Source organism: Mus musculus, chromosome 10 (assembly GCF_000001635.26).
Source record: "Mus musculus strain C57BL/6J chromosome 10, GRCm38.p6 C57BL/6J".
Classification (NCBI taxonomy): domain Eukaryota; kingdom Metazoa; phylum Chordata; class Mammalia; order Rodentia; family Muridae; genus Mus; species Mus musculus.
In genome coordinates, this window is record NC_000076.6 from 10750297 (window position 1) to 10764165 (window position 13869).

Genomic DNA, 13869 nt, shown 5'->3' on the forward strand with positions numbered 1-13869 from the left:
AAACACAATTTGATACAGTGTCAATCAGATTGAAGTAGAAAGGTTCATGATTATTTTGCATTGCTAGTAAACCAGGCGAAGAAGATGGCATTCATATCCCTTTGCATTGCCAACTATTAGATTTATTGAAGGAAGATTAATCAGACAATTTTAAAATACTATCTTCCAAGTATACAGTGCCCTCAATTTGGCTTAAAGGCTTAGGCAGCTAAATTTTCTATATACATTTTCCAGAGAGAATTTTTGATAAGATTTAGAATAGCTGTCTTACTTGTGTTCAGGCCGAGGATATATGAATGCTTTGTTTCCTCTGATAGTACATTTTTCTCACTCCATAAAGATTCTTTCTGCTAATATCACAGAAAAATATGACCCTTCCATTATTTCCTGTTTAGTATATTAAAATGTAAATGGACTCATGTGGAATTGGAGAGAAAAAGAAAGTATCATTTAATCAAGTCTATGTTATTGCTGTTACTATTAGTTGACTTTCTATTGCTTAATCCAACCTGTACTTCATGTCTGAACAATTCAGACATATTTCTAAGTACACCCTAACAGTCCATTGCTAAGAGAGAGATTTCCCCATTGTATGGCACATAAACAGCAGGCCTCTTACAGAATGAAGATAATATATGGTAAGCTTCAATTTCCTGGCAACACTACTGCTTTAGTTAATTCATGTTTCAAAAGTGTAGGGTGCATGTGAATAACACCTAAGAACAGTTGCTAGTGTGTTTAAGAATCCTGAGGATCAGCCAGTAACATGCAGTTAAACTGTAAGATTCTCTGTCTCTTTAGAAAGGAAACAGACTGCCCCATTGCTTTCTTATTGAGAGGGTTCAGAATAGCACCAGAGAGCTGCAAACCACACTCCCTGGAGTAAAAGCCTTGCAGATTTTCAGTAAGTGTTGGCAGATAATTGTAGAGGTGCAGCATATTTCAGAGGGCTGGCGGCTTTTGTTCAGTGTGGGAAGTCTGTCTGTTGTTAAAATACACCAGGAACCAGCTCCTTCATCAACAACCTGCTCTACTAGAACCATTTACAACCTGTTCCTCTCTCATCTCTTCTTGTGTCCTCTCCTTTTCTCCTCAAGAGGCTATGGCCACCAGCCTGAGAGGACAAAAGGAGCAGAGACTAAGAACGGGGTTTTGACAGTCGTGGGTATGTACAGAATAATTTCTGGAGACAACTGCAGTGAAATGAGTATGTATTATCGTTCCAGGCATAGGGTATATAAGGGCTTTTCAGGGTTATGGGTAGAAAGGGATCATTGTCCATGACTTCCAGTGAGGAGGGAGGGCTGATTGGTTATAATACAACACCTAATAGCATGCAGGCAGAGAGCCAGAGTGGTATGTGTGTGCTGAGTTATGCAGCTTTTCAGAGACTCCGTACAAGGTCACTTCAGACAAAGCCAGGCAAAACCAGCCACTGGCATTCACGGACACTCTCCAGACAATCACAGGCAGACAGGGAAGCCCTGCTAACAAAGAGCATCCCAGTTATGGGGGAGTGCTACCATAATAACAAGGTTCCCTAAGATCTTCTATGTGCCAAGGATCTATCCATGTGGCACCATCTCTATTTCTTTATGAGTGAAAGGAAGAATACTGTCTTTTATGCATAGGGGTCCTTGGTTTAGTATATTTACCTTCCTTATTGACTTCCTCAGTTTGTTCTTTCTGAGTAGCCTTAGTTCCATACTCCAGTAACTTAGACTGAGTGACTTAAACAGAGTGATTTTTGCTGAAATGTAAGCACTGTAACAAAAAACTCTATTAAATTATGCCTATTTTACCTACAGTGTAACAGAATGGTTCTGTTATCCAACATTCATGTTTATTATAAAAATACAAGCATAAATTCTATATGATATTGATATCTCAAATCCAACTTGATGATTGACTTTTGACAAGTACAATACAGTATTCATAAACTGACCAATCCCTATACATAAAACATACTTTGACACATATTAGTATATTTCATATACTTTAGTTCTTTTCTCTGCAATTCACAAGTCAGATGGATGAAATGGGAGCACAGAGAGGTGACATTGCTGGGCAAACGTTGGTATTTAAATGTAGGGCATGTGACATCTGGAAGTAGGTTATACTATGACTTTCCATTTTAGATTGATTGCCATGGGAGACTATGTGGATCTTTTACACTGATATTATAATGGATTTATCATTCTACTTTAAATATGACACTACATTGTCCCCATGCCACAACTCTTGGGGTTTCTTGAAAGCCAGGTTCCCCTTCTGCCATGTCCCCCAACAACATCTTTTTAAAAAATCAAATTTGGAATTCCTAAGGGACCAATAAAAACTCACTGTTAGTAATATTTAGTCAATAACTGTCACAGAAATTAAAAGAGTAGCTTCTAAGATCAATATTGTCAAGAACACATAGACAAAGAGCTCTTAGCCAAAATTATCAATAAAAACACATGCAGTAGCTAGACTTCAAGCAAATCCATTTGGATATGCCAACCAGGCTCAGGCTGTGAGGAGAATATTTACAGAAACAAGAATGCCAAATATAAGTCTATACTAAGAAGGACCACCTTGAGAGGTCACGGTGCTGATCTAAATCTGTTCAAATTATACTCAGAAAAGGAATGTAAGCATTATTCTACTCCAGTACAAGGAAATTGCTTCTCATGGGACATGCGTTAACAAATCTGAAATAGCTACCCATGCGTATAACAAGGTTAAACAAATAAATAAATTGATGGCAGATGGTATAAAAGAGTGTCTCACTGGTAGAATGGAAGATTATAGAAAAGCAAAAAATAAAAAGAGTTAGAATAAAGCATGCAATATCAGATGAGACCGTGAGATATCAGCATGCATTTAACATAAACTAGTGAATTTATACAGAAATGTCTACATGTGGTTTTAAATACTTTAGCATTTTCATGTATAGGTATCTGTAGAAGTCAGGAGAGGGTTTCCAGTCCCTTGGAACTGAAAACGGAGTTGACTGTGAGACCATTATTATAGGGTGCTGGAAACAGATACCTCCTCCTCTGCAAGAGCAGCAAACTCTTAGCTACTAGACCCTATATGTGCATATATAATATGTACACACAAACACATACACACACACACACACACACACACACACACACACACATGTCCTAGTTATGTACAATAAAGGAGAATACACCAACGTTTCAAGCTCACCCAGGACTCAGATCAGATCAGATATGGTTTCTAATCTCTCTCTCTCTCTCTCTCTCTCTCTCTCTCTCTCTCACACACACACACACACACACACACACACACACACACAAACACAGGCACCCTTTTGAAGAGATAATCAACTAAGGATTTAGAGGTGGGGCTGAAGAGATGGCTCATAGATAAGAGCACTGGTTATTCATCCAAAGGACTTGGTTTTGATTCTCAGCACTCCGTGGTGGCTCACAACTGTAACTCCAGTCCCACCACAACATTCAACACTCTTTTCTCTTTTCTACAGGCATCAGGCACACCGATGGTAAACAGACATATGTTCAGACAAAACACAAAATACCTATAAAATAAAACAAAAATATATCTTTAAATACTTTTTAAAAAGAGTTAAATGGAATAAACAGTAAATATAAACAGTGAGCCTGGAGTAGGGGGGGGGTGCTGTAGTCTGCAAAATTAAAAAAAAAAAAAAAAAACTCCTCAAAACTACATAATAAAGTCAAGCAAAAGACACCTACTGGCCAAAGCCAAAACAATTTGAACAACCAGCCGGACAATTTAGTACGGGAATATGATCCAAGAAATAAAATAATTGATCATACTGATACAAATGAAGTATCGATGAAGATAAATGTGGAGAAAATAAAACTCTTCATCCATAATAATTGCAAACCATGTGGATATCTTCTTTGCCCTTAGCAAAGGACAATGTGATGTTCCTCTCCCTGGTGTAGCAAGCAATTAGTGACCTAGTTCCAAAGGTTACAATGTAAGAAAGGTTACACAGGTAAATCCATAGTAGAGAGGTTTGGTAAACACAGCCTCTCCCTTACCCGTGGGGTCAATGCTAACCCAGTGTGTAATAAACTCTGAGGATGTCTTCTACCAGTTGCAGTGTTGAATGGCCATATATTAGCTAAGCCCAAATTTAAGGATGTTCTATAAAACACCTAACTGCTACTCCTAAAAACTGTCAAGGTCATTATACAAAAGATCGGTTGAAAACTGTCACAAACAAAGGCAATTCAAAAAGGCAGGGGAAAAGGATTGAATATAATATTCTGAATAAAATCCTGAGTTGGAAAATAAGAGAAAGGAAAAGTCGACAAAATCTAAGAGGGCTGGAAGTTTAACTAATAATAACATAGCAATGTTGATTCTATTTAAACTGTGGCAAATGTCAGGCTTCAATATAAGACACCAACAACAGGAAAAGATGAGAGCCAGCTCCTTGAGACCGTCACACTTTCTCTACAGCTTTTCTTTAAAAGGATTTTTTTTTAACTGCCAGTTTTCTTGAGTGTCTAAGAATTAATATCACATCTCGGTCCAGCATCAGAGGTAGCATCCTCAAATGATCTGTGGCAGGAACTTGAGTGGTCTAAAATATTATCAAATTCATCTCACAGGGACTGAGGGAATGGATGGCATTGACAGACCCAGCCCCTTCTTCCTCAGTTCCTTTCCCATCTCCCATTTCAACCTTTCTTTCTAGCCCATCTCTGTTTCTGTGTGACTCCTGCTAAAATCACAGAACCACTCTCTACCAGGAACCTCCAGTGTCTACAGTAGGTGGAGACTCCAGTACACTGACCTTCATTGTCTGCCCTGTCCTCTATTCCAGTCTCATCTGATGCCTTAATCTTACTCTGGAGGAAACCTGTGTGTAGTAGTCCGTCCTCCCCACCCACTTCCACTCCCTAGGGACTTAGCCTCTTTGGTGCAGAACCAGAGCCTCTCTAATTCTCCTCTTCTGCCCCTGACATCCTTTCCTTCTAACTTATATTCATTCCTTTGTGATACCAAGTGAATGATTTCAACATTTTCTACTAGGGACACTGCAGCCACCACACTTGGCAAGGACCCAGAGTGTGCAACAGCAACCAAAGAAGAAAAAAATCCACTCAATCAAGATGAGACCAGATACCTACGTCAAGAAACACTTCAAACATTTGTCTGGATCCAACTGCAAAAGCAGGAACATGAACAACCAAGACAACAGGCCTCCTCTGGAAGTCAGCAATTCTATTGCCATAAGCAATATTTGGGAAAAGCAGTGTAGCTGAAGCATGAAACAGGGAATGGGTGATTATTATTTCCCCAGGATTAATGATGAAAATTAAAGGCCATATGGTTCAAATAGTTTTCCAGGGTTGCACAGCTAGGTAACAGTGGTTGCTACATTACTATCCAGTTTATCTGACTTCAGGTTGGTGCATCCTAAGTACCATGGTGCTCTATCCCTTGCCTGGCTGCAGCCTCAGAGTACCATTATACTTCGCAATATGTAGAAAGACAAGACATCTGTTACCATATTGATAAATGAGTGGTTCATGTACAAATGAAATTTGTCCTATATTTTAGACCATATGAAACTTAAAGAGTCCATCTATATATTTCGTCCCAAGATAGTTGTGATTTGATTCGCATAAATGATATAACTGTTGAAATAGGATTGTTTTTATGACTCTTGCAAATGGATACTCCATTTATTACTATGTAAAGTTAAGGTTAACTACAGAACAAAAATAATTTGAAAAGAAACATGAAGAATCAGTATTCTTGACTCTTTAACCTTTGGAGTAACCTAGCCACAAGATGCTGATCAACTCCTTTCCCAAGGCTTGGTGCTAATTCCCGGACTCTTACATGAGCATTCATTTTTAACACAGTTTTCCATGTGCTGGAAAAACTCAAAGACAATCCCTTCCTAGGAACATATACCCACAGGAGGATAACTTAAAAATCAAATTGATTAGGTGTTCTTTAGGTATTTATCCAATCAGGCTGCTGATACTTAGGGGCCAGATGGAAAGAGAAGCCTTTGAAGAGGTTCCAGGGCATCACAAAGAGCTTCACAAGCATTTGTTCACACTTCATAACCAGAAGGAAAAGAGCTATCTACAAATAGACCTTGCTCAAAATGACCAAAACCTCATCAGAAGGTGTTGATTTGGCATCTAAAATTAAGAATCTGTGGGCCAATATTTCTACCAATTGTGGCCCTGTGGTCCCCCTCTTCTTTCCCACTTTCTTACTTTCTAGTGCTTTGTGGTAATGCTCACTTAGGAGATTCCATGTGTTCATCCATTTAGGACGATGTCTCTATCAGGATTCAGTCCTACGAAAGTAGTCATGAGCATGTGCTCATTATAACATCTCAAACTTCACCATGTCAGCTTCTATATAATCTCAGCGATGGATATGAGAGAAATCCACAAATGTGGTCAAGGGCTACTTCATTAACATGCATCCCCTCCTCACTCTGTTCAGGGCAGACTTGTTCTAACATAATAAGAAAGCCATCTTCAATTATGGTGGATGGTTTAAATTAAACAGCAGTTCTTTCCCTATGGCTGCCAGTGTACCCAATTGAATCTCCAAAGCAGATTAAAAAAAAAAAAAAAAAAAAACTCTAACAAACATGGAGAGGAAAAAAAAATGATCAGTAAAGAAAGCTGATTAAATTTCAAAACTAGGAAACCAAGGTCTGTGTTTACAACCCTAGTGAGACATAAGAAACAGCAGAGAGCAGTAGCATATAATGTTGTAAATGGGCACAGTGGGCTGTGTATAATGATGGAACTCTCTTGGCATGCATGTGCTCTTACATGTGAAATGCATGTATGCATGTGTTCTTACATGTGACATGCATGTGCAGGTACTCAAGGCTATTCACTGTTTGGGGATCTTCTGCTTTGCAGCCTCCTTCACTGAACTTACGGAGGAAGGGGAAACCTCATTAGCAAGGGCACTCTAAGCTGTCTAATCACTGTGGCTGAGCTTAGAGAAAAGGCTCTGGTCCCAGACTCCTGATTACTTACATAACTGCAAACAACACAGTAGGAGTAAAGATGACTTGCATCCTCAACTGTCAACCCCAAGGACTTTACAGAATTAATTTGCACCAAACATGTGTACTCACTCTGTCCTCAGGAATATTTTGAAAGAGAACACAGAGAAAAGGGTGGTCAATACAGACAGTGCCATGCTGATCAGCAGTGACAGACTTTACTAGTGGCGAGGTCAATAGAAAACCCATTAAAAGTTGTTTCTCGGAGGCCAACCCTGGAATTAATTTTCCAGCTTTGCCCTGAAAGCTCATAGAATTGTAATGTAAAAGCTGCAAGATTTCCTCTGATCTCACCTATAAGAAAATTGCAATAACCAGACATACTTGCAAATGCTCATGAGAGTTGGGGCACCATGCAAGAGGAAAGGCCTAGCCTATATACAAATGGTAATGTGTTTTTCTTCTGTCCTGGATTCTTGTAGTCTGGTACTATCCTGGTGCCAGGAATAGAAACTCAGTATAGCTTGAATATAAAGGGAAAGGATATTCTGTGGGTCATTTTGAGGCTAGAAATCCACTAGAACTCTTTCCCCTAACCCCAGTGACGACAGCAAAGCCCACCATTGTAGGTCCATAGTGGATGCTGCCTGCTGTGTGTAGCGTGCGCAGTTGTAAAAGTTACTCAGACAATTGCCTCATGTTTTATCTCAATTGTTCTTCTACAGCATGACTGACAGCTCAGGAAGAAAATGATGATCTAACTGAACATGGTTATTACTGATGGTGACTACAATACATTTCATAACATTCTAATAAAACTTAATATGATTACTATAAGCTATCATTTGAGATTGCTTAATAAAACTTTAATATAAAATGAAGTGTCTATTTAATGTATTAGTCAAATTAGGAGCTCTTCGTGTCTGTAGAGATGAAATAAAGAACTGTATAAAAATGTGGGGAAAGTAGAAAGGGTAACTTTAAGCAATTCTTTCCATCTAAAGAGTGAGAATATTCCTCAAATCCCATAAAGGCAGAAGCAGGCTTACATTCCACTTTAATCTCATGGACTGAGGATGGTTGGAAGAGAATTGTCCAAGGCTCACCCATAGTCATGTCCCTGATGGAATGAACATGTCAGTGTGTGAAGTAGTAGGAATTTCTAATAGCTTTTAGAATGAAATTAAGATGACAATGTCAGATCATTCATTGAAGTTATTCAACAGAAAAGAAAGGAATTTAGTACTACAGCAACTGCATTGTCATTTTGAAAACTGTCCTTCATTCAGTGAGCCACTAAACACATCACGCATGTCTGATTTAGTGCTATGTGTACATAAAAAAGGATGACATAGTAGAGGTCCAGCTCTAAGAAGAGCCAATCACTTTGGCTCCTTTGTGGACTACAAAAAGTCTCCTGGAGGGTGTAAGACCTGACACTGCTATTAAGCATGAGTAATAAAGAGATCGAAGACCGGAGACAGAAGTAAAAGCTCCTTGGCAGTAAAATGTAGACAAACCCAAAACCACAGGAACTGTGAATGAAGCACGGAGGTTTCAAGTTATAGTGAGCAGAGTTAGTAGAGCTGACAGTAACAGCAGTCGTTATTTATCGAACTTTGCATGGTGGGTCAGAGCCTTAGGGCTTAAACAGTAGGTGAAAGAGAATCCCTGTCATTTCATGAAGCACAGAGCACTCAGGACATTTCATGACAGTCACTTGTCTTTAGACCCTGACTCCTGAATGGGCTGCTGTGAATGTACCAGCTATACCTACAGCCACCATACTTCATGTCTTAGGTACCCACTGGGATCCAAGGAAGGCGCTAAGTTATGAAGGTGGAGCTCACATTCTGTCAGAGATTAGGCTCAAGCACATTCAAAATTCAAACAGGATGGGCCAGCCTACTATTGTTAGAAATTTAAGAATTTGGCAATCTCTAGATGGTCCATCCTTTTGTCTCAGCTCCAAACTTTGTCTCTGTAACTTCTTCCATGGGTGTTTTGTTCCCAATCCTAAGAAGGGGCAAAGTGTCCACACTTTGGTCTTCGTTCTTCTTGAGCATATCCAGGGATCCATTCCATAATCAGCCTCCTAATGCTGACACCATTGCATACACTAGCAAGATTTTGCTGAAAGGACCCTGATATAGCTGTCTCTTGTGAGACTATGCCGGGGCCTAGCAAACAGAAGTGGATGCTCACAGTCAGCTATTGGATGGATCACAGGGCTCCCAATGGAGGAGCTAGAGAAAGTACCCAAGGAGCTAAAGGGGTCTGCAACCCTATAGGTGGAACAACATCATGAACTAACCAGTACCCCGGAGCTCTTGACTCTAGCTGCATATGTATCAAAAGATGGCCTAGTTGGCCATCACTGGAAAGAGAGGCCCATTGGACTTGCAAACTTTATATGCCCCAGTACAGGGGAACGCCAGGGCCAAAAAGTGGGAGTGGGTGGGTAGGGGAGTGGGGGGGGTATGGGTGACTTTTGGGATAGCATTGGAAATGTTAATGAGGAAAATACCTAATTTAAAAAAAAAAGAAATTTAAGGATTACAGTCTTTTGTGGTTGGCAAGGAAGGAATGGCAGTGAAGGTGGCTCTAGCTGAGACAAAAGGAGCATGTAGCAGCGAGTGGAATTCTGTCTGTAGTCAGGAAGCAGAGAGAGAGATGAATGCTGGTGTTTCTGTTTTCTACCCTTTTTTTTTTTTTTTTTTTTTTTTTTTTACTTAGCCTGTGGTGCTGATTCAAGATGCTTCTTCTCTTCTCCTTCTGGAAATGCCCTCACCAGCACATTTAGAGATGTGTCTCTTAAGTTTAAAGGTGTGTCCAGTCAAGTTAGCAATGGAAAATAGCCATCATAGCCTCATAAGCATCCATTAGATTGAAACTTCGTAGACATGAGTATCATCAACCTTAATCCTTCATTCCCATGCCTGCCCAGTCTCAGATTTAGGACACTTCATATTTAGATTAGATTAGACTGCCATTGAAAACCAGCATACTAGAAACAACACAAAATTGTTCTTTCTTGCCGGGGAATGGTGGTGCATGCCTTTAATCCCAGCACTTGGGAGGCAGAGGCAGGTGGATTTCTGAGTTCGAGGCCAGCCTGGTCTACAAAGTGAGTTCCAGGACAGCCAGGGCTATACAGAGAAACCCTGTCTTGAAAAAAAATTGTTCATTCTTCATAATTTATAAAATATTGTACTGTTAGACATTAGGGATATAGGAAATTAATATTTTCCAGTTTGTACATGAGTATTTATGTCAGACATAGCTATCATTTTTTTTTATGGTTTTAGAGCTTTATTGTAGAAAGGCAAGGAGAAAGGAAAGAAGGTAGAAAGAGAGCGGGAGAGGCTGGCCAGGGCAACGTGGAGAAAGGGGGAAAAGAGAGAGAGAGAAGGAAGGCTAGAGAGTAAGAGAGGTAAAAGCTTAGAGAGCATAGCTATCATTTCTTTGGCTCAATTCATTGAAGTAAAGCTGTTCAATTAAAATGGTCCTTTAAAGCAATGGTTCCCAACCTCCCTAATGCTACAACCATTTAATACAGTTCTTTATGTTGTGGTTGGCCCTCCCCCAACAATAAAATTACATTCTTTGCTACGTCCTAACTGTAATTTTGCTATGACTACAAGTAATAATGTAAATACTTATATTTCTGATGGTCTTAGGTGAACTCTGTGAAAGGGTCATTGGACCACCCAAAGGGGTTGCTATCTACAGATTGAAAATGACTGCTTTAGTGTCAGAGCATATGAAAGATTTCTTCCAGGAATACAATCTCAGTCTTTCTCTCATCAAGCGAACATCTGAACTCTCATTTTATCACATCTTAGCCAATACCAGATACTATAATTTTGCATACTGTAGGCCAATATGATACATGGACAATTATTAGTGGGTTTTGCCTTTTCTTATTATTAGAAGGAATAACCTCTTTTCCTTTCTAGTATATTTACACTCTTGACTGTTCCCTTGCTGTTTTGAAATTAATAGTGATAATACTTAATGTAGTAGAATATTTTAAGTAGGTCTTTCCTTTTTGTATTTGTGTTAATCCTACTGTAAATAAACACAAAATGTTGCTGATTTTTCAAAGCACATCATTACGTTCTCTCTCCCCAACAGGAACTTCTTGGCAGGAAGCAGCTGGAGTAGTGCATCTGGATTTCTGCCATAGCACACAGACCTAAGTTCCATGAGAAAACAAAGCCATGTGCAGGCAGCAATCCCAGGAACTAGAAAGTTGGCTTCATATTTTTGCCCATTTCCATGATTTACTTGGGGTCTCTGTTTACTTTTCCAGTGAATATTTGACTAATATCTCCCCCAAGTAAAACCTTTTTATTGAAGAAATAATGTTATTAGTTTGGCAAACATGCAATAACATTTTATAGCCTCTTTTAATTTTACAATCTTCTTTTCTTTCTTCCTTTTTTAAATTAAAGGTGGGAACATAGTAGAGTCATCTAGCTGCAGAAAACTAAAACATCCCTAGTATCATATATCCATCACCAGGCAAACACGGGACATTACAGACTGGATAAGGATGGAGAGTGATCTCTTGTGTTTGGCTGCACAAATCTAATCAAATGTAGAACCCCCGAGCCCAGAGACTATTGTTCAGGCTACCCTGATGTACACCTTATAGGGTGTGTTCTCAGAAAATGCAACGACAGCAGAACATTTAGAATTGTGATCCAGAAGTACCTTCTCAAACTCAAATAAGCTGAACAGAAAATAAAGAGAAGGTCTGGGCTAAGATCTGAGAAACTTGAAGGAAAGAAAGAGTCATGCAGACACCCATGTCTGAGGGTGACCAGAGTAGTCGCTCTTCCTACTGGGCAGGTTCTAGAGCAAGAATTCTCACTATACTAATAGTAAAGTATTTTTAAACCCAGATTTATAAGAAATTGGGGTCCTATAGAAGTTATTAAGAAGGACCTCAAGCATAGAAAAAGTATAGAGACATATTTAGACTGGGTTAGTGTGACACTGTGTTTTAGAATCAAAGATTGACCATGCCCAGGGAAAGGGAAAAGACAGAAGGACAAGAGTAAAATGTTCCAAAGATGTTGGCTCATGGTTTTAGAGATATAGTGGGTATGATTGGACAGGTGTTCTCATCATCTTTACCAGCTATTTCCTAGGTGGCAGGGTATTGTTGTTATTAAGCAACAGAGGTCACTTCCTGTCTCCCAGATCATGTCTCATACAATAAAACATAAGCCTTTTTCCAGATGAGAAATCGATTATTTTACTCCCTGGTTCTATTCTGCCCCACCTCTTCCTTCTTGAGATCAACTTCAATAACTCAGTAAGCAAAGGAATCAGCTTCTTGCATTTTCTTAACAGCACAACCTGAGAATGGTGTAGAATTGGTCCACAGGGCTAATGTTCTAACACTTTCACCGATTTTTCAACTTCATGTCAGAAATTCTCATTCCTGGGCACCATAAGAGAATCCCCTTTTTAAACAAAAGGATTTACTACTGTTATACTGTAGAGGGCATTGGGAGTCTCACATACTTCAAAGATTAAGGTTCATGTTCTTGATGTTGGGAGATGAAGTAAGAAGAATTTGTTGGCAGAAGTTATCTGGGCAGGCACATGAAAACAGAGGGACATGGGAGTTGGAACTGACTGTTGACTCCAAACTTGATATTGAATATGTAGCTAGCACAATGGAGTACTAATAAATGGTATCTGGGTAGTGAATGCTACTTTTCCAGGGAAAAATTCAAAGCACAACAACACATTATGTGGCCTTCGTTAGCTTGTGGCATCTCATTGACATGTTGGGCCCCTACTACTCAAGTGGGCATAGTAAGTCTTCCACTTAGCAATTCATATGGCTATTACTGGAGACAAAAAAAAAAAGAGCCAGAAGCATCAAACCAAGCGGAAGAAAGAGCCTTGCCGAAGCAGGAGTTGTAATACTGTTAAGATCGTCCTGGCTGAGTTTCAAAACCACAGCCAAGTCTTGAAGTCTTCCAATATTCATGAAGTTATAATGAAGTTCAAGAGGCCACAGATTTCATTTGCAAAATGTCAGTCAATGAGAGAGATCTTGTATTCCACTTTTAAATTATTCCTAACTGAAGGGAGATTAGAATCTATAAGTCCACTCACTGCCATCTATGGGAATCATATTTAACAATGAGACAGCAAAAAAGAAAAAAAAGAATACTAGATAATTTTTCCTCATTACATTTTAGCTGGATTCAAATAGGGGAAATATTCAAATGAAGAGAAATTATTTAGATGGGCTAGCATGAGAATAAGATCTGTCCATACATCACCAGAAACACAGAAAAGTCCTGAACAAGGAGAAAATGGAGTTGTCAAGGCAGAAGCCTCAAGCTTACGGTGATTTATTAGTAGAAAATAAGGAATCAAGACACGCTAACAGCAACCTGTGAGGATGTAGATAATGATGTATCAGGAGCTTTCCACCCTATATATCAACCCCACACAGTGCACCTGCTGCCTTTCATGACTCCATATTTCACCAGAAAGCGAGCTGTTAAGAATTTCATATGGAGACAGGATTTTGATTAGTGTATCTATATTGACTACTATAGTGTACCTATGTTGACTTTTGCAACTGTATGTCAGTTACAAATTCTGCCCTCAGTTTTCCCACACATAACAGTGAGGATAATAGATTCAGTTTTCTAGACACTGCATGTGATGGTTTGTATATTCTTGGACCAGAGAGTGGCACCATTTGGAGGTGTAGCCTTGTTGGACTAGGTGTGTCACTGTGGGTGTGGGCATAAGATCCTCACCCTAGTTGCCTGGAAGTCAGTCTTCCACTAGCAGCCTTTGGATGAAGATGTAGAACTCTCAGCTCT

At 39.4% G+C, this 13869-nt stretch overlaps 1 protein-coding gene and 1 long non-coding RNA gene across 6 annotated transcripts in view; one reads left to right on the forward strand and one right to left on the reverse strand.

The window, feature by feature from the left end:
• Nucleotides 1-13869, reverse strand: part of Grm1 (glutamate receptor, metabotropic 1) — a 396324-nt gene that overhangs the window by 64238 nt on the left and 318217 nt on the right. The gene's annotated exons all lie outside the window — the stretch shown is intronic.
• On the forward strand, nt 750-7835 carry 4930567K20Rik (RIKEN cDNA 4930567K20 gene). The gene is made up of 3 exons (NR_046010.1): nt 750-904; nt 5044-5225; nt 7729-7835. It is a non-coding gene; the product is annotated as an RIKEN cDNA 4930567K20 gene (long non-coding RNA).